Source organism: Toxorhynchites rutilus, chromosome 1, assembly GCF_029784135.1.
Source record: "Toxorhynchites rutilus septentrionalis strain SRP chromosome 1, ASM2978413v1, whole genome shotgun sequence".
In the NCBI taxonomy this organism is placed as follows: Eukaryota; Metazoa; Arthropoda; class Insecta; order Diptera; family Culicidae; genus Toxorhynchites; species Toxorhynchites rutilus.
Window position 1 is genome coordinate 10580694 of NC_073744.1, and position 27867 is coordinate 10608560.

Genomic DNA, 27867 nt, shown 5'->3' on the forward strand with positions numbered 1-27867 from the left:
GCATGTATGCGCGAAATCAGCGCTGCCTCCGAGTCCGACGGACTGATGAATGGCAAATTTTTCCAGATAATTAGATTTAAACGGAGTGTACCTATGGATGTGTGATTCTGCCTCATGCTATGCAGGGGATGGGGAGAAGAGGAAGCAGAAAGGTCGATCGAGTAATGACCTGTAGGAGCTGATCGGAGAAACGAACTATTAGCTCAAAGCGCCATCCTGCCGACCCATATATGGGCGATTATTAAATCCGCTTACTGTTACAATTGGTGCACTCTTGGTCGGGATGAGTGATAGTCACGAGGGCAGTTCTAGGTTAGCGCGCGAAGCAAATTTTGACGTTTGAATTTCGAAAAATTCAACTCCATGGGAAATTGATTGCAACGGTCGGATAATGCAATGCAATTCCCGTGTGATCTGCACAAGTCATCCTCTATCTGTACATCCGCATGTAGCAATCAATACTCCCCTGGGCAACTTGTCCAACTAAATGAACCGCTTCGATCATCTTAATGGCGCTTGCACTGGGAAACCAATCCGAAACCTGTCGTCGTGTCGATATTCCCCCGACTCCTTGCAGTTAGTCATGTTTACACGGGCAGTGTTCCACAAGTTTACGATCTTGGTGATCACTTGAGATTAGTCATCTCGCCTTCGGACCAACCAATCAGGGGGGGGGGGGAACTTGTTAACAGACCTAGACACCAATCGAAGGTATTGTACCTTTCCAATATCCTCTCGATAGCTCTGGAAGACAGCTGCAAACAAACGTGAACCCCTTTGGTAATAAACATGTTCGAAAAGATGACCCATGGTTAGTTAACTAAGCGTTGTGCACCCTCTACAAGCCCTGTTGCGACACAGGCTGACACTTCCTCCAACCGGATTCGATGCAAATGCATAACGTCAAACGCGAATCCAGGTGCAAAATATATGGGGACCAAATACCAGTTCCGTTACGCTCCCCATCGGGGCAAATGAAGCCATCTCCATTTGTCGGCTAAAGTGGAATATTTAATTCCGGCCGCGGCTTCGGGAGGAAGAAACCCGCGCAAATAAAGTAAAAAGAAAAAACGAACAAAAAGCACGCGAGGTCAATTTTTATGGTGAGTTATGGGAATATTATGAAAATGTTTGTCGCATTCGAAGTTGGCAAACGGTGCCAAACGGGCGGCGGAAAAAAGAAGCATCGTCAAATCGGATTCCACGGTGTGAATGGGGTTGCGATCGTGCGGCACACCTCCAGCGGATTTGGGGTAATGTGGTGAAATTCAACCCGATAAATTTTTCATTACGCGTGGAAGCATATTCAGAAGCATTTGGCAGAAAGTCGACATTTGGATGGAAATTAGTTCTGATAAAAAGATTGAAATCGTAAATAATGTTTTTTCAAGTTAAACTACTTTACTGCATGGAGCGGCGACAGAACTAGAAATGCTTTTAGATGAAATATGATCCTTTTAGTACAATCTACAGGAACCATTAAAAACATCACCCTTGATGGAGATACATGCTTCAAAGCTGTAGATAAAGGGTGATTTTCAAGCTTTAGGATGTTTATTTACGAAAAAAAACAGGAAAATTGTAAAGATATAAAATTTATTATTGGTAAGGGGTTGTATCTAGGACACGACCGCATAATTCGACGTAGAACCACTTCGAATATTATTTTAGAATGCATCGAAATTTTTGTAATAGATTATTTCCTTCGTTACAAATAAATTTGATGAACGTCCTTTTACGTTTGATATGAAGCCTAGGACTACCAAAATATGTGAACGGAAAAATAGTCAAACGATCATTGTATTTCACATTTCTCTCTGAAATTATTGCACATCTCATGTTTACGTAGTTCTCGAAGTTCATTCACCTCTAGTATCTGAAATGACGATTTCCCAGGCTTCTCAGTTTTAAAGTACGTTTTAGGGAAACATATTCCGGTCTGCACAACGACAAGCGAGTACAAAAGTACTCAACGCCAAAAAATACCCCCGACTTGCATGTTCAAATAATCGAATATCTGAAATTATAATCGAGTAATTTCGTATCGAATAATTCAAAATCAAAATATGAATACATCGAATAATTGCCACTGTAATCGCGATTAATAAAAAAAAGGAATCTTTCTCAAGGTTGACGCATTTTTAGGTTAAGAATCAGGCTATATAATTTTTTAATCGAACATTTTTATATCCATCCTTCTAACATCAACAACCCGATAGACCACGCGACCAGAATGACAACGTGATACGTGATTATTACAAAAATAAATATTCGCTCGATTAATCGAATATTGAAAAACAATTATTCGAATGAATCGAATATTGAAAAATTCCCCCACGATTAATCGATAATCGAATAAATGAAAAATTTAGACATCACTACTTGCATGTATTCGCAAAGCGGATTCCCCCAAGCACATTAATTTTTAAGTCCGTGTTAGGGAAACACAGCTCAGTCGGAAAAAATATCCCCGATTTGCATGTTTTGACAAAGCGGATTCCCCCAGGTACATTGATTTTAAAGACCGTGTTAGGGAAACACAGCTCAGTCGGAAAAAATATCCCCGATTTGCATGTATATTTGCAAAGCGGATTTCCACAGGTACATCGATTTTTTAAATCTGTGTTGGCGAAACCGTAAATCGAGCCAATCAAAACTTGAAAGTTAGGGCGTTTAGGACGCTTGACATTTTACAGTTGTTCAATTGTTCATCTCATGGAAAATAACATTTTATTAATTGTGATAGACGCGTAGAAATATTTCCTATCAATTGATGCAAACATCTTTCCGATCTGTTAAGAAATGTTAGAGTTATTAGAATTCGAAATACGGGTAGCACACAAATCGGCAGATTTGTGGGAAAAAAGGAAGTTCTTCGAGTATTCATATATTTAAACCGTTTAGAGATTAGCGAATTGTAATGCTATACAAATAAATCTTAGAGAATTTCCGATTAGGTTGGTACGCAAATCTTGAGAATTCGTTTACAGTGAAAATAGTTATTAACGTTACTTTTATTTCATGAAAACGTGACCTGTTTTCTGATTTGGCGCCCTTCCTGAAAGACGTAGTTCTACGTCAGAAACAATCCTGGAGATTTATTGTTTTGAAGATTATTTCATGTAAACGTTGGCCACGGCTACGTTTTAGGTGTTCCATACGTGAAGTCTAGGTCGATCAAATAATTGAGGAATAAAAACGGGACACGTCACCAATAAAAACGTTTTATATGTAGGGTAAATGATCTTGGTTTGTCCAATTTAGGGTGTTTTTACGCAACTAGTAAATGCAAATCGATTTTTCTTCATGAAAATCACACATAATCGATACGAGTTTGGGTTTGTTGAAAAGCCCCAAGTCTCTAGTTGCTAATACTTCCATAGGGTGTTGAAATTATTCAAATTTTTATGTTTTTCAACGATTTTCCTTAAAGAAGAATTATGATCATGGTTTGACCAGCTCTGATCATGGTTTGCCCAAAAAAATGATCATGGTTTGTCCGGTTTTAGAAATCTCCATTTTTGAATGAAAACATTCGAATTCACAATTAGATGTTGCATTTATCATTGCTTGAGTTTACTGTCATCATATTGGTTCATTCATAATTTAGGCTTTCTTCAGAATATTGCCTTTTCTTGGGCATTTTAGAAGTGTTCACCTCAACACAATCAACACAGAAAAACCATACTTCTGCTATGCGCGAAGCACACCATAAACAAACATAAACAAACTGCAGCGCGCCAAGCGATTGCCATAGAAATCATGTGGACAAAACAACATTATTGAATTGGACAACTCATGATCAGAATTGAGTTCATCAAAATGCGTTAATTTAATGGTTTAGCTATGTAAATCCGATACAAATGGTGAGCAAGCATGATGTTTACAATATTTATAAGTGTTGTAATCCAGAAAAGGTCTGAATACGTGCCAAATAATCATCTGGTGTTCGATTAAAAGTAAGCTCGAATGAGGGGCGCATTGACACAAATAGAAGGTGTATTTTATAATCCTTTAAAACATGTGATTTCGTAAAAGTATACTATCAAACTACTATAAATCATGTAAAAGGCAATTTCATTTATATGTTTCGAAACATTCGAAGGCCTTATTTGACACAGGAGCGCTGAATTAGAGCATTCAAAAAAGTGGGCAAACCATGATCATATTTTCGACTGGACAAACCAAGATCATTTACCCTATTATTTAATATTTTATGAAGAATTTTATTGAGTGTATAAAACCGAGAATAAATCCAATCAATCAAACATTCCTAGATGTACCCGCTTAGCTCCTAAGAACAAAGCAATATTCAGACGCTGAAAAGACTTTGCGGAGGAGATTATGATTATTGTAAGTTTTATTATAAAATTTGTCAAATTTCAGATCAAAGTTCTGTTTTAAAATTATCGTAGCATTTATGTAATGACTTTTATGTTGTCCAAATATTGATCATCGTAGAACAATCCTTTCGACTGAGTGCGATACTACATAGAAAACACAAAATATAATCAGAATATGATAAAAGCTTCATGAGTTCCTTACTGTCTAGAAATTTGTTTTCCTTTTCTGAAAATATATGTCTCAACGATTGCCAGCTGGTACGGACTATTTGTTCCACCTTTTTATCGCACTTATTATAGTTTCTGTAATCTAAAGGGTGTGTCACATCAAAATGCATCACGGAAAAAACGCTGTAGAAATTCGCCCAGTAGACCGATTCTTTTGAAAATTTTAGACAGTAAAATAAAAACTATTAAACAACTTTTGGCATTTTCTTTTTATTCATACTTCGAGCCCAAGCCCGTATGCTCGCACCTTCCTCTTTACCCCGTCCATAAGGTTCTGTACAACGTCAGGTTGTAGTTTTTTTTGAACAGAAATCCATTTTCTCTTGAAGTCCGCCTCCGATTTGACAACTTTTGGGTTCTTCCGGCCTGCTTCATAATCGCCCAATATTTCCTTTGGCACGAAGGTGACTCCGTTGGCTTCGTACCACTCCAACACGTCCTTTGAATAGTAGCACGAAGCGAGATCTGGCCAGAAGATGGTCGGGCCCTCGTGCTGCTTCAATAGTGATAGTAAGCGCTTCTGTAGGCACTCCTTAAAGTAAACCTGCCCGTTTACCGTACCGGTCATCACGAAGGGGGCGCTCCGCTTTCCGCAAGAGCAGATCGCTTGCCACACCATGTACTTTTTGACAAACTTGGATAGTTTCTGCTTGCGAATATCCTCCGGAACGCTGAATTTGTCCTCTGCGGAGAAGAACAACAGGCCCGGCAGCTGACGAAAGTCCGCTTTGACGTAGGTTTCGTCGTCCATTACCAGGCAATGCGGCTTCGTCAGCATTTCGGTGTACAGCTTCCGGGCTCGCGTCTTCCCCACCATGTTTTGCCTTTCGTCGCGGTTAGGAGCCTTCTGAACCTTGTATGTACGCAGGCCCTCCCGCTGCTTGGTCCGCTGGACGAATGAACTTGACAAATTCAGCTTATTGGCGACATCCCGGACCGAACTTCTCGGATCACGTCTAAACTGCTTAACTACGCGCTTGTGATCTTTTTCACTGACGGAGCATCCATTTTTGCCGTTCTTCACCTTCCGGTTGATGGTTAGGTTCTCGAAGTATCGTTTTAGTACTCTGCTGACCGTGGATTGGACGATTCCCAGCATCTTACCGATGTCCCGATGTGACAACTCCGGATTCTCGAAATGAGTGCGCAGGATTAACTCACGACGCTCTTTTTCGTTCGACGACATTTTTCCAAATTTACGAAAAATTGACAGTGAAGCATAGCCGACGTGATCTATACACTCTTATCTGATTATAAGCGAAAGTTGAAGATATAATTCCTAAAAATTAAATTTCTACAGCGTTTTTTCCGTGATGCAATTTGATGTGACACACCCTTTATATGAACTGGATTTTTTTTCACTAATGCCTCTTTGAATCTCCGGAATGGACTTCAATGTGTAACAGTCTTACTCTCCTAGCCCAGCCTTTCATATTACATCCAAAATATTCCAAAAAAAAGTACAAAAATGTATTTCTGTCTGTCTCTTTGTCTGTCTGTTTCTCATGGACTCGGAAATTACTGAACCGATCGACATGGAAATTGGTATGTAGGGGTCTTTGGGGTCGGGGAAGGTTCTAATGGTAGTTCGAGACCCCTCCCCTTTCTCTAATCGGTGGCTGCCATACAAATGAAACACAAATTTCTGCACAACTCGAGAACTAATCAAGCAAACGAAATAAAATTTGGCATGTGGAGGTTTTAGGATGCAATAAATGCTTCTATGGTGGTTAGATACTCCTCCCCCTCTCTTAGGGGGGGGGGACCCCCATACAAATGAAATACAAATTTCTGCATAACTCGAGAACTAATCAAGCAAATGAAAACAAATTTGTGATGTGAGGGTTTTTGGGTACGAGAAATGTTTCTATGATGATATGACATCATTTCCTTCTCTGGAAAGGAGAGGGGTCCCATAAAAATAATGCACACACTTCAACCAAACATGACAATTGAAAATTTTTGGAAAACTCTGAAGGAAAATGGGAAAATTCGAAAAGTTCAATTCGCATGTGTTCTACAATTACATATTGACAAGCGTTGTTAGTCTATTCGATGTTTATAGTTTATGGGTCTGAGACTAGGGGATTTTGACATAGGACTGTGATTGTGTGTAGTAATTATATTTGAATTGACGTTTTTCATTGATCAAAATCTGCATTTTTTCTCTTTTGATACATCAAATGGAAGCCCCAAAAAACTGTTGGCTGTATGAACTTGTATCCTTTACACGGGTTAGATGAGATAACGTGGTAGAATCCGGAACCACATTATGTTCAAAAATGTACACGAAAATACCATTAAAGCCATTACTACCCTTTTGTTCTATTTATTCAATTATGCAGAAGAAGACAAGGAGTTATCATTTTTTCCTGAATTATAGTGACTTTCAACACTTTTACTTCTGGCTAATTCGTCACTTAAATCTTTCATTTTGGAAGAATGTCGGGAGTGAGAATTGAACTCGTGATCTTTAGCGTGAAAAGTATGATTGTAACCACTACGCCAGATCGCCTCCCGAGTTATCATTTTGAAACACAAGTCTAAATAGTTAACTTCTACATAAATATAAGCCTAAGTCAAATTAATCTATGACTACAGAAATATATTATGGATAAAAATAGCATTTTCTCCTTCGTTGCCACGTTGGAACATTGTTTGTAGGGGGTTGTAATAACTTTATAGTGATGTATATTGAGTATTCTATTGCCATGGGTGCTCTCTTGGGAAGTTCGTGTAGCTGCTGTAGCGAACTGATCTCATTGGGTGCTAAGTTCTGCTTACGTATAGGAAAGGGAAAGGAGAATGGACAAGTGCATTCGAGGGTGTGAAGTGGGCTTCTAAGCAAGACATACATATATTACGATCGCGACTTTTCAAGCTATCATGATCTGATATGCGTGAGTATACCCTTTCGAACCTCTAAATTAGCATCCAGTTCAATTCTTTACTTTTTAGTTCACCAAACAACATGCTCGATGATATCCCGGACCAATATTACATGAACTGTTAGTAGCAAGATCTGTACGATAAAAACGTGAATTGAGCATGAATTGATCGGGCAACATACAATGCAACAACTGATAAATGCCTATTATCGGCAAATGGAGAATAGTTCATAATACACCAAGGTTTTTTTTACGCGGGGGATACGTTCCTCGTAAAAAACCGCGTGTAAGAAAAACGCGTTAATTGGAAAAACCGCGTTTAATCGAAAATCCGCGTAAAAAAAACCGCGTTAATTGGAAAATCCGCGTAATAAAACCTCGTAAAAAACCGCGCAAAAAACCGCGGTCAAAGCCTTGGTGTACTCATTGATTAACATTGTGAACTAACGCCCGCATGTAGGCAAAAAGATTGCTCGTTGCGTCGGTGAGGGAAGCGAGTGGTTAGGGCAAACGAAAAAAACATACCCATTTTGATCGTCAAATTGTTTAGTTTTTTTACTACAGTTTCTGTTCGTGTTTCGAGCAAAAAATTGCTGGATAAATTTCCTGTCCAATGGTATATAACACAACACATGTCGCAATAACGATTTCAAGTAATATGCGTTTGAAAACTCTTAATGAATCGTTACATTTTTCGTAGAGTTATCCCTCTATATAGAAATCAAAGACTTAGCCCTATGTCAAAATAATTTTAAAGGGTAGATTAGAAGATCAATCAATGAACAGTTCTGCGATTGGACCCATGAACGTGCGCTTAGTAAGAAAACGTGGATGTTATAACGAAAAATAAATTTTGGGCGGGACGAAGTTTGCCTGGTTAGCTAGTGAACATATAAAATTGAAGCCAATGAGCTAGTCTTTTTTGAAAAAATGTTACATTTGCGAAAAAATTGGAATCTAGTCGCATGGATATAGTCGAGTTGCATAGGAATATTGATCGAAGACTGAAAACAAGTCAAATTTGAAAAATTATAACTCAAAAACGAAAAAAAAGACACATCTTCGATTTTTGGATATGTTAAGTAGAAAAACCTCAGCTTTAATAAAAAAATATAGCTCCCTCTATCCTTAACCGAGAAAACTATGGAATACTAACGCAAACATTATTACGAAAACGAAAATTCAAATTTTGTAATATTTTTTCAAAGAGGAGAATACCAAAGAGGAGAATTACCGGTATGTTCTTTATTCTTTGTTTTTTATCTCATACAACGAACTGAGTGCTTTACTTCTGTTTGCAAAGGAGGACGAGGTAAAATCAACCTGCGAACGGACTATTGTTCAATCAGTTTGTGTGATAGCAAATTTTGTTCAACAATCGAAAAGGACTGAATGTTTTCAATAGATATAGTTTTTAATATGCTCTGAGTGGTAAATTGTTTGATATGATTTCAATTTCCTAAATATTTTTTTGAGAAAAACTTGCGATCGCTTCTCTTATTAAAACGACAATTCGCGCAGTTTTGCGCAGCGTCAGGTAGTGTTCAATTGAAAGCTTATACTTTTGCCTAAATTTTGGATGTAATCTCAACGGCAGGCAAACTGCGGCAACAAAACTTTCAAGCTGTTTTTCCAACAAAATATCACAGTTCTTAATGATTTTTTCTTTAGTCAGGCCTTCCATGATCAAGTTTTACAATATCTAATGAAAGAGATTTGTTTTGTATAGTTTTTCGAACAACTTTTCGTTTGGCGCCAAAAAATCAAAGCTATAATTGGAGCTGCAGAGCGTCTCAAAGTAATGTACTTTCTTTCAAACAATTGAGCTTGAGCTTGGGTAGACTGTACAATTCGTAGTTGCTCTCCGTGATTGACCTGAACCAACAAATTGCACAAAGAACACACAGAATGACGCTTGGGACTAGCAAATCATTCTCGTTGTGCAATTTTCGGTGATTCGAGCTTTAAATGGTCAATAACGACGCATGCCACGTCCTTACAGTCACCGGGGAAAGGGAAGGAATGTTAGTATGATATTCGCCGCCCGAAAGCCAGAAGGGTCGCCTCTATAGCGTGGTTCCCTAGCGTTTATCATGGAAGGAATATTTGTTAGTGGTTAATAGGTTATAGGTTAAAACTCAGGATTCACTGTGGTAAGTGATGTGATTCTGTAAACGCTAACTCTAAACTGCTCGACGAAACGACATCTCAAAAATCGAAGGTATTTAAGGTAATGCAATGCCGGACGTACGATTCTATATTTTCTAGAATATTATAACAAAGAATATGATGCGATTATATATGATTATATATGATTTCGACACCTGACAACAGAGGTTATCTATGAGAAACCTGAGAAGGTCACCAAGAAACCCCTCTACAATAAGAAATATCTACAATACATATAGTGCCTTATTAGTTCGAGAACTTTCTATTTTCCATATATTTTGACATCCAACGACGGAGGTTATGCATGAGAAACCTAAGATCACTTGGAAACCTATCTATAATAATACGAATCTATTATATATTTCTATCACATCGCATGCTTTGTAGCTTTTGGAATATTCTAACACCCGACTTTCTGAACTCTTGGAATATTTCAACACCACTCTACAGTAATCAATCCAATCGCTTGGCAATGTCTACAAACAACAACAATACTTACGGGTGATGCAAAAATACACAAACAAACTCCACCAAACGGTATGAAAACCGACGCGAACGATCATTTCATCGAACCTCTGCCACTAGCTTGAAATCGCATCCAAAATCGTTCCGCGCTGTATGATATCTCTCATTCACAACACACTCAATAACACCTTATTTAAAAGTCTAAAAGTCGGAAATATTATACATGAAATTTGCTTTTTGGTGCACTTAAAACATACAGAACTAAAAAAAAACTTAATAACAAAACCACAAATGTATTCATATAAATATATAATTATAAAAACAAACGAAAACAGAACACAATACTAACCAATCAAAACTATATGCGTGTATCATATATCCAATCAAAAAGTATTTATCTATTTATTGAAATATTTTCATGCATGAAATGAATGCTCAAAAAAATGCTTATCTTACCATCAGAGCGATTATAATTGCAAACACACATATAGATACTGTTACTATATTCAGGGTACAGGTCGGATTCGATAATATTGTACTTTCTTTCAAACAATTGACAAAAAAAAACTCAATATGCCAAGCTCTGAAAAGTCATAAAAAAATCAAATTTCACGATAATGCGCTCAAATGTGGGATTTAAGCACCCGAATATTATAGCAAGAAAAGAAAACTATTATGAAACAGCTGACGCCAGTTCCGTTTTTTGCCTGATGGCCAGCAATTCCCCACTGTGCGACAGGTGGAGAGTGTTTGTGTATGATTGAATCACACGTGTCAATTGTTGATTTTACGCGTTGTCAAAGGTTATCCACCATGGTGGTGGTGGAACAAATATAAAATCGCCTGTGGCTGCAATCAGGGTTGCCAACTATAATTTAAAAAAATCCGAAAGGATGAAAATAAAAATCAGGATAAATTAGGATAGCTCATATTGGGTTGTCCGAAAAGTTAATGTCGGTTTTTAGGGAAAGAAAAACATCATTTTCAATCAAAGCATTACAATTTAATTTTACATCCATAGTTCTGCTTCATAATCTTTCGCTATCTTTCACAAATCATAAATATTCTATCCTCCCAGAACATGTTTGCTTCTACGATGAAAACTGCTGCGAGCTATACATGTGAGAAACAGATTGTTCATAAACTCATAATACATAATCCATTCCAAATCCCACCAGAAACATTTGCTACATTAATAACTCTAGGGATACATCTACATACACATTATCTTCAATAAAGCAGTATTGTTCCTCAAACTTAATCTCGTTGTAATTTCATAAACTGGTCAGACAATCTGTTTTCATGAAATTTTCTAGCACTGTTTCGGAAAACCACGAAACAATTGAGGGTAGAGATAAAAAAAGTAAAGTATAGCTATGCGTCTAGAGAATTTAACTTAATGTAAGATATATACGAGAGCGAACCGGAGAACTATCATGACAGAAAACTTTGGCATGGAAACCCGTATATTTATTAGGAATAATGTAAAGAGTACAAAAATCAGGAAAAATCCGGATCGTTTCAGAAAAATCAGGATAAATTGTGTGTTCGTCAGGATATCAGGGAGCGTGCTAAAAAGTCTGGGAAATCCTGAGTGAATGAGTGAATGAGCATTCATTCATTGACCCTTGTCTCTGGTATCAGATATTCGTTGTAAAGAGTTTAACTCTTGAAAGTTCTATAATGTTTGTTCTCGTCGACAAAAAGTCCTACGTTAAAAATACGTTCGTGTCTTGATCATCACCCTACTAGTTTTTCGTAAGAGGACCAGGAAAATAGAGTTTGCGAACACGGATACTATTGGGTTTGAACACTGAACTTTATTTCATTTACTTTCACTCTTTAATGGTACACCCAAACTAGCATTAGTCGAAAACACTTCAACTTCGGCAGAAAGAATGCTTTTTCGTGTGCTGGAGGCTAAAATGCGCAAATAATGAGCCGTTTTAAAAGCTTGAAAAAGGTTTGTAGACATCTCTTTGTTTTTTTCTTTTTTCATTTCATTTGGATTGTGCCAAAAGAAAAAAACAGGAAGTGGGTTATATCTATGGTATAACCGCAAGGGTGACGTAGGACTATAGTTGATTTAGAGATCATTTGTTCGAAGTTGAATCTAAATCCATTCTGAATGAATGAATAAATGAATATTTGGGGGACTTCGAAAACGAGAGCGTTACGTTGGAGGCACAAGGTTTTATGCATCCAATATAGGATACGAAAAACCTTGTTCTGAAGAATAATCTTCAGAAGCTAACCTGCTAACTGTACTTGATTGACAAATCACAAACCCAAATGTATTATATGGATATTTTATGGATAGAAAACATTAAAATAAACTCTTTCGCTTGAATGTAATTTTCAATTCCAAGGGGAACTGGCAGATTATTTTCCAGCAACGATTAGATATTTCCACATTTTCGTCGATACTGGAAGCCCACCAGTGGTTAATACTAACTCGATAACCACCTGTTAATAGTACTTGATTGAAAAATATTTGGTCACAGTGGATAGAAAACATTAAAATAAACTCTTTCACATGAATGTATTTTCAAATTCCTAGAGGAACTGGCAGATCATTTTCTAGCAATGATTAGATCTTTCCGGAACTTTCTCGATGCTGAATGGCATCCAAACGGAAAGAATTCCGCGCGTGTATGTGTGTGTAGCGATGTCTTCCCGGGGAACCGTTTGTAGCATCACTCTCCTCCTGATGGATTCCCTTCTGGCCTAGTGTGCACAAACAGGCTCTTGGTGACACCGTTCATCCGCGCTTTCATGATAAACGAAGAGCTTCACCACAACAGTGACAACATGCTCCAATCGCTGTTCAATTAGAACTGAGTGGATTTCCGAGCGGCGCTCGCTTATATACCGATTGGTGATTTCAATAGCCTGTTTTGAAAGCAATTTTAAGACTATTGAAACAAGTTTTTGGATCAGAAAGTAACAAGTATAGAACGCGTAGACATTTTATCTTTCGAATGAAGTGTTTATCATACCATTTCGTTCAGTTGTTTAGGAGCTATTAACGCTCAAAATCTCGGTCTCCGGCGTAATGCTTTCGTTTTCGAAACTTTGATTTTACACCCCGGTATAGAAATGAAAGACGTAGTCCTACGTCAAAAACTACACGACGTCAATGGGGATAGAACCAAGGCCGGCTGGAATGCAAAGCTGTTTCACACGACCACGCTATCCATACAGCTACTAGTGCTGTTGTAAAAAAGCGTGATAATATTACACCCCATCATAAAATGAAGTTGGAAAGTGTTTTCGAAGAGGAAAAAGAAGAGCATAAACGAGAATATATATCGTTCTCTGTCTGGGCCGTGTATTTGGCAAACTGTACGAAAAGCTTGCATATGCTTTCATTTCAATGTATCTCCCGTTTCGCTCGCTCATATTGGCTTATATTGGCTCAAGCATATATATTATACAAACAAGCTGACCTGGCGAACTTCGCCCCGCCCAAAATTATTGTTTTGATATGAATTCTTTAGAACAAATTTCTAAACTTTTTCTCATCATAACATTGTTCTATGGGCAGAACACAACAAATACAACAAAATGAAGACGGTTCGAAAGGGACCTTTCTTTCTTCGGATTTTGTGATTAGCAACACATTTGGCCTTCCTTTTTTATTTATATACAGGGTTTTCCATTTCGGGCTTCCGAAAGTATACAGCCCTGCGCTGACAACCGTTTGACAAAGCTGTCAACCAAAGCGTCATATCGTTAGTTGAATGTCTTCCATTTCACAATATTGATCGTTTCAGCATCGCACAATGTGATAATTTTGTTAAATTATGCAATAAAAATGATGAAAAACCGGCAAATGTTTTTCGAGCATTACGGACGGATTTTGGTCGTCATGGACGGCCTACAGAGCACACAATCGCTAATGTAGTGCGTAAATTCGAACAAACTGGGTCCGTAGCGGATATTGTGAAACCTGTGCATCATCGTAATGTGCGTTTGGCCGCAAATATTGCTGCTGTTGCTGCCAGTGTGGAGGATGACCCGAATGTTTCGATTCCACGGCGTGCTCAGCAATTGGGCTTGTCAAACACTTCATTGTGGCGAATTTTGCATTTGGACTTGCACCTACATCCATATAAAGTCCAACTGTTACAAAAATTAGAGCGTGGTGACCATGGAATGCGTCGGGCATACGTCGATTGGGTGAACGAACAACAGCAGCAAAATGCTGAATTTTCGCATCAAATTTTCTTCAGCGATGAGGCACATTTCGAGCTCGTTGGCTATGTGAACACCCAAAATTTCCGTATATGGGGCTCAGAAAATCCATACGTGATTGTTGAGAGGCCATTGCATCCGCCAAAAGTCACTGTTTGGTGCGCATTATGGTCTGGTGGAGTCATCGGGCCGTATTTCTTTGAAAATGAGGACGGCGAGACGGTAATGATGCCAATTGGCCGTCCAGATCATGCGATTTGAACCCGCTAGACTTTTTTTTGTGGGGTTATGCGAAAGACCGTGTCTATGCCAACTCTCCGCAAACTCTTGAACAATTAAAAGACAACATTCGTGAAGTTATGACCGCCCCATATGTGCCGAAAAGGAATCGAAAATTACCTGTTCCGGATCAAGGTGTGCGAGGAAGCCCTAGGTGGACATTTGAATGATGTTGTATTTCACACATAATGGCATAAACCAAACTTTAATTTGAAATAAAAGTTTCATCGAAATTCGAATTCTAAGTGTGTTTTATTTCAATTTACTTTCGGAATTTAAAGTTGGAAAACCCTGTAGATATGAATGCGTTATTCCGCCTGAACATCCATTTCCACCTTCAAACAGAGATCAATTTCAATAGCACAAACATCGAATGGACCGACAACGCTTATCATGATGTAATTTCAAAACATATGTGAAATCAATTTTCCCAATTTTCCGACCTTACTTCAGAGTTTCCCGAAAATTTTCTGATTTTTCTCTCCATAACATTGATCTACGGGCAGAGACGAATACATCAAAATAAAAAAGGCTCAAATCGGACGATTCCTCCTTCGGGTTTCGCGCTTAGCAACACATTTGGCCTTACATTTTTATTTATATAGATGATATAGACGTATTGTGGAGTAGAGCATTTCTTGTTATTTTTCGGCTTATTTAATGTAATAAATCGGGATGCTAACATGTGCTAAAAATTAACTTTGGGTGTAGTAAAATACTGTACTCACTTTCAAATCCTTTCCCATTGCCTCACATCTTTTCAGATGTCTAAATGGAAACATTCACTTCAAATGTCCTGAAGTGATACATTAAAAACATCACGTCACACTGCGTTCAGCTCTGCTCCCTTTCGTCTCGCCGATAACCGACAGCTTGCATGAATCCCCCGAAACAGGTTCCCTTTTTTCCCAACGAGCGCTGGATTGAGCTCGCGCCGAAATCAATTAGAATGCTCCCAACTAGCAATCTTGCAATCAATTAACGTTGTTGAAGGTCACATTTATCGTAGAAGAAACAGGCTCTCGGGGTGACAATCCGCACAAACAAACCGCAACCGAGGGCAACTCCTTTCCTTTCGAAAATTACAGACCAATCTGTCAGTGCGTGAATTGCTTAATCACAATCACCCGAAGCCCTTTCAGCGAAAAAGAAAATGTTCAAAGAGAAAGGCAAGGTGTGAATGATTGCATCCAAATTAGCGAGCATTATTTCGATCGACTCACCTTTCCCCGTGGGTTGCCATCATGGGAACCCCGGTTTGACAGTTCCTGGCGGCGTAACGCCCTACTTCGGCTGTCAAAATCGGTATAATATCCAACCGCCATGACGTTCATCCCGTCGCTCATTTAAGCTCCCCTGGATTTTGTTTTGAGTGGCTTTAGCTGTAAATTTCATACTTTGTGAAAGTATTTTCGATTCCGATTGCATCGGATATTGTACGGTCAATAACTTTGCGTAAATATCGAATGATTTCATTTCGGTTTCCTTGAAAAATCACGACCGGCGTTACGAGAGCGTTGTGTTTTGTTTTCACCAGCATCCTCCTCTGGACCAAGCCGAGATGGTCCACCTGTTCACACCGGGGATTTGCGCAATGTCAGCACTCAACGGAGTTGTGCTTCTTTTTCATTTTTTTTTGCTCCACTCCCTGTTCACTTCAAACCACGGCAGGCTGTGAAATTTATACACTCACTTTTGCGTGTTGGTCAGTTGGTGGTGTTTTTACACGCAATCCAAGTAAACTGTGCAAACAAAATCTGTTGGTCCCAAAAGGCTAGCTCGGGTGGGGGATGGTAGCGGAGGACCCCAAAGGGGACGGACCGCGCTCCGCGCTCAAAGGGAACATTTTTACATGCACTTACTGTCTCGTTTGCTCGCGATTCCAGAGCGTTATTACCGTGTGCGCCGATTTGTGAAAACGACGCGGAGGAATCGTGGAGTTTGCGTTATAAATGCAGCTACATTAATGTTTAAATTTACATTTGCGCGAGAGCTTTCCGCCCGAGGGCCCTTTTCGGGCGCATCCCCAGCAAGAGTCGGGGCCAATTTGAAAAGCGCTCGTTATAAAATTATTATTATTAACTGCTGGTAAAAGGACATTAATGGCTTCATACCGTTTGAATTAATTTGCATACATTCGTGGGAAGCATCTGCGCTTCTGTGTTCCGAAAGCGGGAGGTCTTATTGTAATTAGGATCCCAAAGCTACAGAAACAATCAAACTTTCGCTGCGCAAATGACAAAACGCAATCGATGATCTCAGTAGGCTGACCACACTCGATCTAATTACCGTTAAACGCCACGCTAGTCGGAAACGATCGAAGTGATACATTCAGTCATTGCCCCAAGCGACAACAGCTTTCCCACCCGGTGGGATTTGATTAATTTGCATTTTATACTTTAATTTAGCAAAGTACACACATCTTCGTGTAAGCGGCAGTTTGCCGTTGATTGATTGATTCGGAAAAAAAGTCCGTTTCTACTCGGGTCGGAACGGGGGAAGTGGCCTGATAAGTGGACCTCCGTCCACGCGAAAGACCCAGCAATCGTCAATTATAACGGGGATAGTGGTGTGTAAAATTCAAAAATTGCCCTGTCGAATTTAACAATTTTTTTTCGTCCTACCTATCACAACCATTAGAAGATTTTCTGTTCTCAGCGGAACGTTGCAAAGAAGGCAAGTCATCCAAGCCAGTGCGGAACGCGGGTACCGGGGCCAAGTCATGTGCCCAAAGCAGTCCAATATAATAAGTAGCTTCCACAGATAAAACCTTAGCGCGGAAGACGCCGGTGGAAGCGAACGGTGGTCAATAGCTATTGGCTTTCTTGTACTTGTCCGCGGCGTTTGGTTTCTCGTTCTTGTCTATCCGCTTCGGACGCGGATGGGACGCATGTTTTAATTGGGAAAATTAGTCGAACAATACACGCGCTTCGGAGCGATCGAATGGTGGGAGAATCATTCATGGCTTACTGCTGCGCAGGAATGCGCGAATCTATGATTCTCCCAATGGGATAGGTTTTTTGTTCTAGCAGGCTGTGGATATTTGGACCGTCCACTCTGGCTTATCAGGGGGACAAAAATTGGAGAAGTGACTGTCACCTATCTGTTTTTCTATATTTTCTATAGAAAGTAGACACTTTAACTAAGAAAAAATCAAAATTTCAAGACTGTAGTAAATGAAAAACTGCAAAAAACAAGAAGTGGGTTATATCTGTGATATAACCGCAAGGTAGACGTAGGACTATCGTTGGCTCGGTAATCATTTATTGACGTAGGACTACGTCTAACCGGAAGATATAGGGGGTGAAATGGAAATATAGGCACTGAACAAGTAGGAAAAAATGCAAGATTTGGAACGCTTATAACTCGAGCATTTCTCAATAGATCGCAAAGGTTTTTGCATCAATTGATAGGAAATATATCTACGCATCTATCATAACGAATAACATTTCATTTTTCTTGAGATAAATAATTGAATAATTGTCAAATATCAAGCATTGTCAAAATGCACTATGTGCCCATTTTTGATTGGTCCATTTTGTGCTCCTCATATCGTACCGACCAAAACGGGCAACCAGAGCAGCAGCGAAATAGAATGAAGCACGATTGGAAAGGAAAAAGAAAAAAATGAACGAAACATTGGTCGCAGTCTCACACATGCGTAATTCTCGAGCCAGCCAGACTGCTTAAAAATCCCCGTTCCGCTGCCGTAACGATCATTCTTTGTGTGGACACCGACTGGACAACATCGTTGCTGGACGAGCTGGACGGCGAGGGATCGAGTGCCTTTCTCAAGGCAAGAGGGCGGAGGTGGTAGCGCTGGAGTAGAGTAGAGTAGAGTTTTCAAAGGGCCTTTCTCAAGGCTAGAGACGAATGAACTGCAAAAGTTTAAAGTCTCTATAATACAAGACCTTCTTTCCTTCCGTAACGATCATTCTCATTCAAACCGTACACCACATCGGTTCGCATCACAACACATCAACAAACCCACCCAAGCAGCCATGTCTGGACATGGTAAAGGAGGAAAAGTGAAGGGAAAGGCAAAATCCCGCTCGAACCGTGTTGATCTGGAGTTCCCCGCAAGGGTAGCTAGGCCGAGCGCGTTAGTACCAGTGCACCAGTCCACCTAGCCGGCGTTATATAGTTTCGGCCGCCGAAGTGATCGAGTTAGCTGGCAAAGTTGCTCGCGACGATGAGAAAACCCGCATTCGGAACAGAACACATTCGGTTCGGTGGACATCAAGACAACAGGCAGTTGCAGCGAGTGGCGAGTGGCAAACGCAATCGCAAAACGGCATCAGGTAGCAGAAGAAAAAAGTTTGTTCTTTATACAAACTGCTTTGGTGGCAAATCCAGAACAAGGCGGCATCGAGGGCGTTCGAAATGGTTTTTTTCAAAACCACGAGTACTAAGTTTTCTAAATTGGAACCATTCCATAAAACAAGGCGCTTTTCAGGGCCATTAAACTTTCCAAAAAAGAGTTTAGGAAATACAGTTCAATGCTTTCTAAAACATTATCCAAAATAATAATAAAACACAAATTGATTTTTTCGTAATTTGTTTGCCAGGATATGATGAGTATGTGAATTTGGCAGTTGTTCTGAGCTTATTGATTTTCACCAATTCTTAAATTGCGCTAGAGTATAAAACACGCGGACCCCAAAAAAATATCTTATTTTCTTTCAAACCGTAAACCCGTGTGGTTGTACGGCATCGGCATCGTGGACGTAACAAAGGAGGACAAGTTAAGGGAAAGGCAAAGTCTCACTCGAACCGTGCAGGTCTCCAGTTCCCTGTTGGTCGCATTCACTGATTGCTCCGCAAGGGTAACTAGGCCGAACGGATTGGTGCCGGAGCACCAGTATACCTAACAGCGATTATAGAGTTTCGGCCGTCGGAGTGCTCGAGTTGGCTTGCAAAGCTGCTCACGACAATCAGAAAACACGCATCAAGAACAGAGCAGCTTCGGTTCGGCAAGGCAACAATTATTTTCAGTGAGTGGCAAAGTCGCATTAAATGTAATTTACTGAACAATATGTCACAAGCTGGATGGGAAGAAATTTTCCAACTGTGAAAGCTGTGGCGAGTGGCAAACGCAATAGCTAAACAGGAAGGTTTAACCGAACAAGATGGGAATATCGAGTGATAACAAAAACACAACACCAAAGGTTCTCTTCAGAACCATCAACATATTCATGAAGAGTAAACAGTAAACTAATCCATTTTTCAGGTAGATAGGTAGGTATTCACGTAGGAGAAGAAAATAAAACAATATATTTAAAATATATATTTAACAAAAGCTGTCCCCTTTGTATAGTCCTACGTCACTCCGGTTATGTCCCCGACATTACCCACCCGTCTTTTTGAAATTGGATCTGAATCAATTCTTAATGCATGAATAAATGAATATTTTGAAAGATTGCTGAAAGTTTTTTTTCTTATTAGTGTGTGGGTGAATGAGTATAAGTATGCAATTGTTATTAACATAAAATTCAACTCTTTCGAACTTGTTGGTGGTCCCGAAACGTACCGATGGAATTTGAGCGGCCTTGTAAAAGCAACTGAAGATGTTTGATACATGATCCACTTTTTGTTTTCGTGAGAATAACACGAGATTTTTCATTATCATAGAAATAGAAAAGAAACTGAGGGCGCCATTTCACGGTGAAAGCGAAATAAAGTCTTATAATCTTGCATAAAATTCATTTCGTTTTTATCGTGATGTGGCAATTTTTCATGAACAGTCATGCGAAAGCAGAACAGAAACTGATGTTATTAGATTGCATCACGGGAACACCAAACCGAATGCGCAAATGGGTGCGAATATTCCTTCTCTCGGACGCATTCACACGCAAACAATTTTTCATGACTGTTCCATGCGATAGCAGAACAGAAACTGATGCGAGTGAAAGTACTCACATTTTGCGTGTGTCCGCTATGGCTTCCCAAACACTCATGCAAGCGAGCAATACAAATCACAGCTTGCATGTATTCGCTATGACAGTTTCTCCGTGTTCGGGAACACATTGCGATCACCAATAATCATCAATGAGCTAGATTGTTATGATTTCAATAGCTTGCTTTCAAAGCAATTTTGACGTAGGACTACGTCTTTCATTTCTATACTAGGGTGTAAGTTCAAAGTTTCTAAAACGAATGCGTTACGCCGGAGAACGAGATTTTGAACGTTAATAGCTGAAGGAAATGAAGGAAATGGTAAACATATGGTAAATGATAAACATTTCATTCGAAAGGTAAAATGTCTAAGTTGGGAGAATCGGAATTACAGATACATTCAAGTCGGCAATACTTTTATACACCCAAACATTTTTACACTCCAGAATTCGTTTTGCTATCACGTTCTACAAAAGCGGGTACAAATGCAACGCTTTGCCTCTATTATTCAAGATTGCATTGGAAGATACCCCTTCATGTCGCCAGCCACTGAACTTCTACGCATACCGTTTGATGATTAGGCAACATGTTGATAGCTATTTGCTGCGATAACTACTACCATAGTGCATGAAATGACTTAAATTGAGATTTGTTTGCAACTGAATTCGTAAACAGTTTCATTCATTCACTATTGTAATCAATAATTTAATCAATACACAAAAGATAGCACTGCGCAGCGGCGATATCGTACCAAATGAGGATCATCCGAGGTGGTATTATTGCTAATTGAAGAAATACAATTGATTACTAAGCCAACGGCAGTCCTACGTCAACCTTGCGGTTATATCATCGGTATAACCCATCCATAGTTTTTAAGCAATTGAAACGATTTTTTGGACCAATAAGTGACAATCATATAACACGTTGACATTTTATCTTTCGAATGAAGCGATTATATTATACCAGCTGGTAAAGAGGTATTAACGTACAAAACCTTGCAGTCCAGCGTCACTCTCTCGTTTTCGAAACTTTGAATTCACACCCCGGTACATAAATAAAAGACGTAGTCCTACGTCAGAATGCACGAATGAAAATGGTGTTTTCGAAAAAATATTTGTTTATGCCAAATGTCTTAAATGGCATAAAACGTCAACCGCCATCTTGAACCCTTTTCCGACACTCTGGATTATGCTGTTTTGATGTCTCTGTTAGGGAACCGCCGCATGTGTCGTCAATTTCGACCAATCATAAGTATTTCCGTTAGGATAGGGGTTGAAATTGTTCAATTGTTCGATAGTTAGTTTCATGACATATATTATTTTCATCAATATAAAAAATTGTTATGGAGTACCGAAATTGATTGACGCAAAAATTTCATCAATCCATCATGAAATGACTAAGAATTTTGTTTTTCTGTATTATAGTGACTTTCAACACTTTTTGGCTGGTTCGTCACCGTTACTTCCATTTTTTGGAATAATGTCGGGAGTGAGAATTGAACTTATGACCCTTAGCGTGAGAGATATGGATGTTACCACTACGCCAGATCGCCTCCTAATGACTGAGAAATAAGCGTTTGAAATTGGACAATTTTCACGAAGTGCTCGATTTTCGATTTTCAATTTGTACCCCAATATGTTCCCGAAAGACGTATTTTTTTTTTTTTTATCTTCGCTTATTTTTTCGTCGGCCTATTTCCGCCACTTTTAGTGCCAATCACCGACATCAGGGAGGCGACTCCACCTGTTCCTACCTATCAGACTCAACAACTCATGAGCCGGGCCAACTTCTTTTACTTCCGCTCCGAAGGAAGAATATCCCCCGAAAGACGTAATCCTACGTCAAAAATGGGTGGGTTATATCTGTGATATAACCGCAAGGTTGACGTGGGACTTTTTAACTTAGCAATTATTTGTTTGTATTGATTAAATTTTTGATTGAATGAAACAATTTCTGAATTTAATTGAATTCAATATATTTGTTTTGTAAGTGAAAAGATTGAATAAATGTCATGTAAGGTCAATTCATGCATTGTGATAGATTATGCTCTTCGTTACAAGTAAATCCTTCTACGTTTGTATGATACTTAGGACAAAATATGTGAACGGAAGAATTATGAAACGATTATTTTATTTTACATTTCCCTCTGAAGTTTGCATCTCTCAAGTGTGCGTACGTCTCGAACCGCGAATTTGCTTGATTTGATGAACTTCTGCACGATTTTCCCAGGTACCTAAGTTTAGGAGACCGTGTTAAGGAAACATATTCTAGTCTGCACAAAGGCAAGCGAGCACAAAAGTACTCGCAGTTTGCATTTATTTGCAAAGTCGATTTCCCCACGCTCCATGTATTTGAAGCCTGTGTTAGGGAAATACATTTCAGTCGGAACAAAAATACCCCTGACTTTCATGTATTTGCAATGCCGATTTCTCCAACGCAGCTTGGTTCTGAAGTCTGTGTTAGGGAACCCATTTCGGTGAAAACAAAAATCCCCATACTTTCATGTATTTGCAATGCCGTTTACCCCAAGGCTGCTTGGCTTTGATGGCTGTGTTGGGGAAACCGTAAATCGGGCCAATCAAAATGAGGCAGTTAGGGCGTTTAGATAACGCTCAACATTTTATTAATCGCGTTAGATGCGTAGGAATATTCCCTATCAATTGATGCAAACATCTCTCCGATCCAGTAAGAAATGTTGGAGTTATAAGCATTCAGAATCGTTCATTTTTTCCTGCATGTTCTGTGTTTAGGTTTTCATTCTACCCCCCATATACTCCGGTTAGACGTGATCCCACGTCAAAATATTGGAAATAAGATTGCGGATTGGGACGACCGTATATGATATAGAAGTAGGAATTAGCGGATCGGGACGACCGCACAAATAAATGCGAATCCAGACAACCGTACTGAAAACAGAGAATACGAGTTGAGACAATCGCATGATTGGAACTAATAAGAGATTATTAGATGAAATTGGGGTGATTTGGACATATTTGCTTTCAAAGCGTGGCTTGAATAAGGTGAAAAAAGACAAAAACAGGAAGTGGGTTATATCTATGGTATAACCGCAAGGTTGACGTAGGACTATCGTTGATTTAGTGATAATTTGTTTGAAGTTGAATCTAAATCCACTCTGAATGAATGAATAACTGAATATTTGGGGGACTTCCAAAACGAGAGCGTTACGTTGGAAACACAAGGTTTTATGCATCCAATATTGAATACGAAAATTTTCTACTGATGGGGAAGAATAATCTTCAGAAGCTTTCCTGTTAATTGCACTTGATTGAAAAATCACAAAGTTTGGAAGGTAAACTAGAGGCGAATGAACACTTTGAGTTTCAAAACTTTCAGTGACTGAGCAATAATCGATGGAAAATTATATGGTTTTCGCGATGCGAAACATTTTCCGTTTTGAAATTTTATGTATCCAATATTGGATACGAAAATATTCTACTGATATGGAAGAATAATCTTCAGAATCTTGAAATCCCAAAACAAAACTTATTTGGTTGCATTATTATATGAATAGAAAACATTAAAATAAACTCTTTCGCTTAAATGTAATTTTCAATTCCAAGGGGAACTGGCAGATTATTTTGCAGCAACGATAACATCAATTCGGATTCTTCTCGATTGCTCGATAACCACAAAACGAAAAGAGTTGCGCGCGTGTAAGTGTGTGCGGCGGCTACTTCGATGCCTCAAGCGGAACCAATTTTCGATGCTGTTACTTTCTTGGTTACCTTCTCAGTGGCATCACTCTCCTCCTGATGGATTCCCTTCAGGCCTAAGGTGCACAAACAGGCTCTTTTTGACGCCGTTCATCAGCAGTTTCATGATGAACGATATACCGATTGGTGATTTAAATAGCCTAGGTTTGAAAGCAATTTTAAGGCTATTGAAACAAGTTTTTGGATCAAAAAGTAACAAGTATATAACGCGTAGACATTTTATCTTTCGAATGGAGTGTTTATCGTACCATTTCGTTCAGTTGTTTAGGAACTAAAGGGTGTGTCACATCAAATTGCATCACGGAAAAAACGCTGTAGAAATTTAATTTTTAGGAATTATATCTTCAGCTTTCGCTTATAATCAGATAAGAGTGTTAGATCACGTTGGCCATGCTTCACTGTCAATTTTTCGTAAATTTGGAAAAATGTCGTCGAACAAAAAAGAGCGTCGTGAATTAATCCTGTGCACTCATTTCGAGAATCCGGAGTTGTCACATCGGGACATCGGTAAGATGCTGGGAATCGTCCAATCCACGGTTAGCAGAGTACTAAAACGATACTTCGAGAACCTAACCATCGACCGGAAGGTGAAGAACGGCAAAAATGGATGCTCCGTCAGTGAAAAAGATCACAAGCGCGTAGTTAAGCAGTTTAGACGTGATCCGAGAAGTTCGGTCCGGGATGTCGCCAATAAGCTGAATTTGTCAAGCTCATTCGTCCAGCGGACCAAGCAGCGGGAGGGCCTGCGTACATACAAGGTTCAGAAGGCTCCTAACCGCGACGAAAGGCAAAACATGGTGGGGAAGACGCGAGCCCGGAAGCTGTACACCGAAATGCTGACGAAGCCGCATTGCCTGGTAATGGACAACGAAACCTACGTCAAAGCGGACTTTCGTCAGCTGCCGGGCCTGTTGTTCTTCTCCGTAGAGGACAAATTCAGCGTTCCGGAGGAGATTCGCAAGCAGAAACTATCCAAGTTTGCCAAAAAGTACATGGTGTGGCAAGCGATCTGCTCTTGCGGAAAGCGGAGCGCCCCCTTCGTGATGACCGGCACGGTAAACGGGCAGGTTTACCTTAAGGAGTGCCTACAGAAGCGCTTACTACCACTATTGAAGCAGCACGAGGGCCCGACCATCTTCTGGCCGGATCTCGCTTCGTGCCACTATTCAAAGGACGTGTTGGAGTGGTACGAAGCCAACGGGGTCACCTTCGTGCCAAAGGAAATGAACCCGCCCAACGCGCCGGAGCTTCGCCCAATAGAGAAATATTGGGCGATTATGAAGCAGGCCCTCCGGAAGAACCCAAAAGTTGTCAAATCGGAGGCGAACTTCAAGAGAAAATGGATTTCTGTTCAAAAAACAGGAAGTGGGTTATATCTACTTCAAATGCGTGCTCAATATATCAAGTTAGCGCTCAACTTTCGTGCTGAGCAGACGCGCTTTGATATCGCTTACACGAAGGTCGATCTAAAACTATATTCGAAGTAAATACAAGTTTTTCTCACATTGCAACGGCGAGCCGTTGTGTGTCATCGCGTGAGGCGACTCTGTGATGCACCGCCGCGAGAACACGTTTCGCATTGAATATGCGAACCTACCAAAGAAACCAGACTATCCAAGAATTCACGAATTCTGTGGTACAGTACTCGGGTTGAAGCAAGGAGAAGTCACACGTATACAGTGCAGTAGAACACAAGGATGCGCATTCGTAAAGGTCGTCAGTCCAGAGCTAGCGAAGAAAATTTGCGATGAAAACGATAACAAACACGAAGTAAATACAGATGGGAAGAAGTACCGTCTACGCATTACGATGGAGGATGGAGCAGTCGAGGTAAAAATATTCGATCTGTCCGAGAGAGTCACCATCCAAAAAATTGCTGAATTCCTGAGCAACTTCGGGGAGGTCATATCCGTACAAGAGCAAATATGCGGCTCTGATTTATACTTCCCGGGCATAGCCACTGGTATCCGTGTTGCGAAGATGGTAGTGAAGCGGAACATTGAGTCGTGGGTAACGATAGATGGCGAGCGCACTCTCCTGTCGTACTTCGGACAACAACAAACCTGCCGTCACTGTCGCGACTTCATACATAATGGAGTTACGTGCGCCCAGAACAAAAAGCTGCAAGTGCAGAAATCTTATGCTGATGCTGCGAAACAGCCTGCCCCAGCAACGCGAGCAACAAAAAAATCAAAGTTGCCGACACTAAACCAAAGACTGTCAGAGTCTGCAAACTCGATGCCACCACCGAGACAAAAACAACAGCTACTGAAACCCCCTTCGAGCTCCGTAGATGTGGAATCAGACCAATCGGCACGACACGCCTCACCTAGCAGAATTCAGCGTTCGGAAAGTGGGTCATGGAACGAGGCACAAACTCAACGACCCCATACTAGCAGCGCATTATTTCAAAAATCTAACAACGAGAAACACGACGGTAACGAAACAGATACTTCGTCGACTTCAAGTACCAGCCGAAGCGCCAGCTTCACCGCAAATATATCCGCTTTTCCCGCATTACTAAGTGCGACTCAGCCATCGGATTGTGGGTCACTGAATGTTATACAGGTTCAAAGACCCCCTGCTAGTGGCGGAGTAGTACGCAAAACTGCTAGTGGCAAATCCGATGGCCACGAAACTGATTCGTTATCCACCTCAGCCAGTAATCGAACACTTCGAACACGACCGCCGGGTAAGAAACGGCGAGAAGAGAGCGACGACGAGCGGGGTGAACCGACACAAAAATGAGTCGTTTCGTCAGCTATAACATCGCGACGCTTAATATAAACACGATAACAAATCAGACCAAACTTGACGCTCTCCGAACTTTTGTTCGCACGATGGAACTTGACATCGTCTTTCTTCAAGAGGTGGAGAACGAGCACCTAACTCTCTCAGGATATAAAATTGTGTGTAATGTGGACCACGCCAGAAGGGGGACAGCAATAGCTGTAAAAGAACACATCCAATTTTCGCATGTCGAAAAGAGCCTGGATGGACGCCTCATCGCACTGAGAGTGCAAAACACGACACTTTGCAATATATACGCACCATCGGGAACAGCCATGCGGGCTGAGAGAGAGCGTTTCTTCAACGGTACGATCGCATACTATCTCCGACACAACACCGAGCACGTGATTCTCGCCGGAGATTTCAATTGCGTACTCCGACCAAACGACGCCACACACTTAAACACGAGTCCCGCTCTACAAGCGACGGTGCGGCAACTACAGCTGCACGATATCTGGGTTAGGCTCTATCCCACAACCCCTGCGCCCACGTATATTACCCATAATGCGACATCCAGGCTCGATCGCATGTACGTCAGTAATGGACTCTGTGAGCAACTGAGGAGCGCCGCCACTCATGTATGCTCTTTCACAGATCACAAAGCTCTTACAGCGCGAATTTGCCTCCCCGTACTCGGCAATGCACATGGCCGGGGTTTTTGGTGCCTCCGCCCTCATCTTCTTTCAAATGAGAACATCAACGAGCTTCAGATTCGGTGGCAGTTCTGGACTCGGCAAAGAAGAAACTTTCCCAGCTGGATAACATGGTGGCTAGCTTGCGCGAAGCCAAAAATCAAAGCGTTCTTTCGTTGGAAGTCCCGAGAAGTCTACAACGAATTTCAGACAAAACATCAACGATTATACGTGCAGCTGCGTCTCG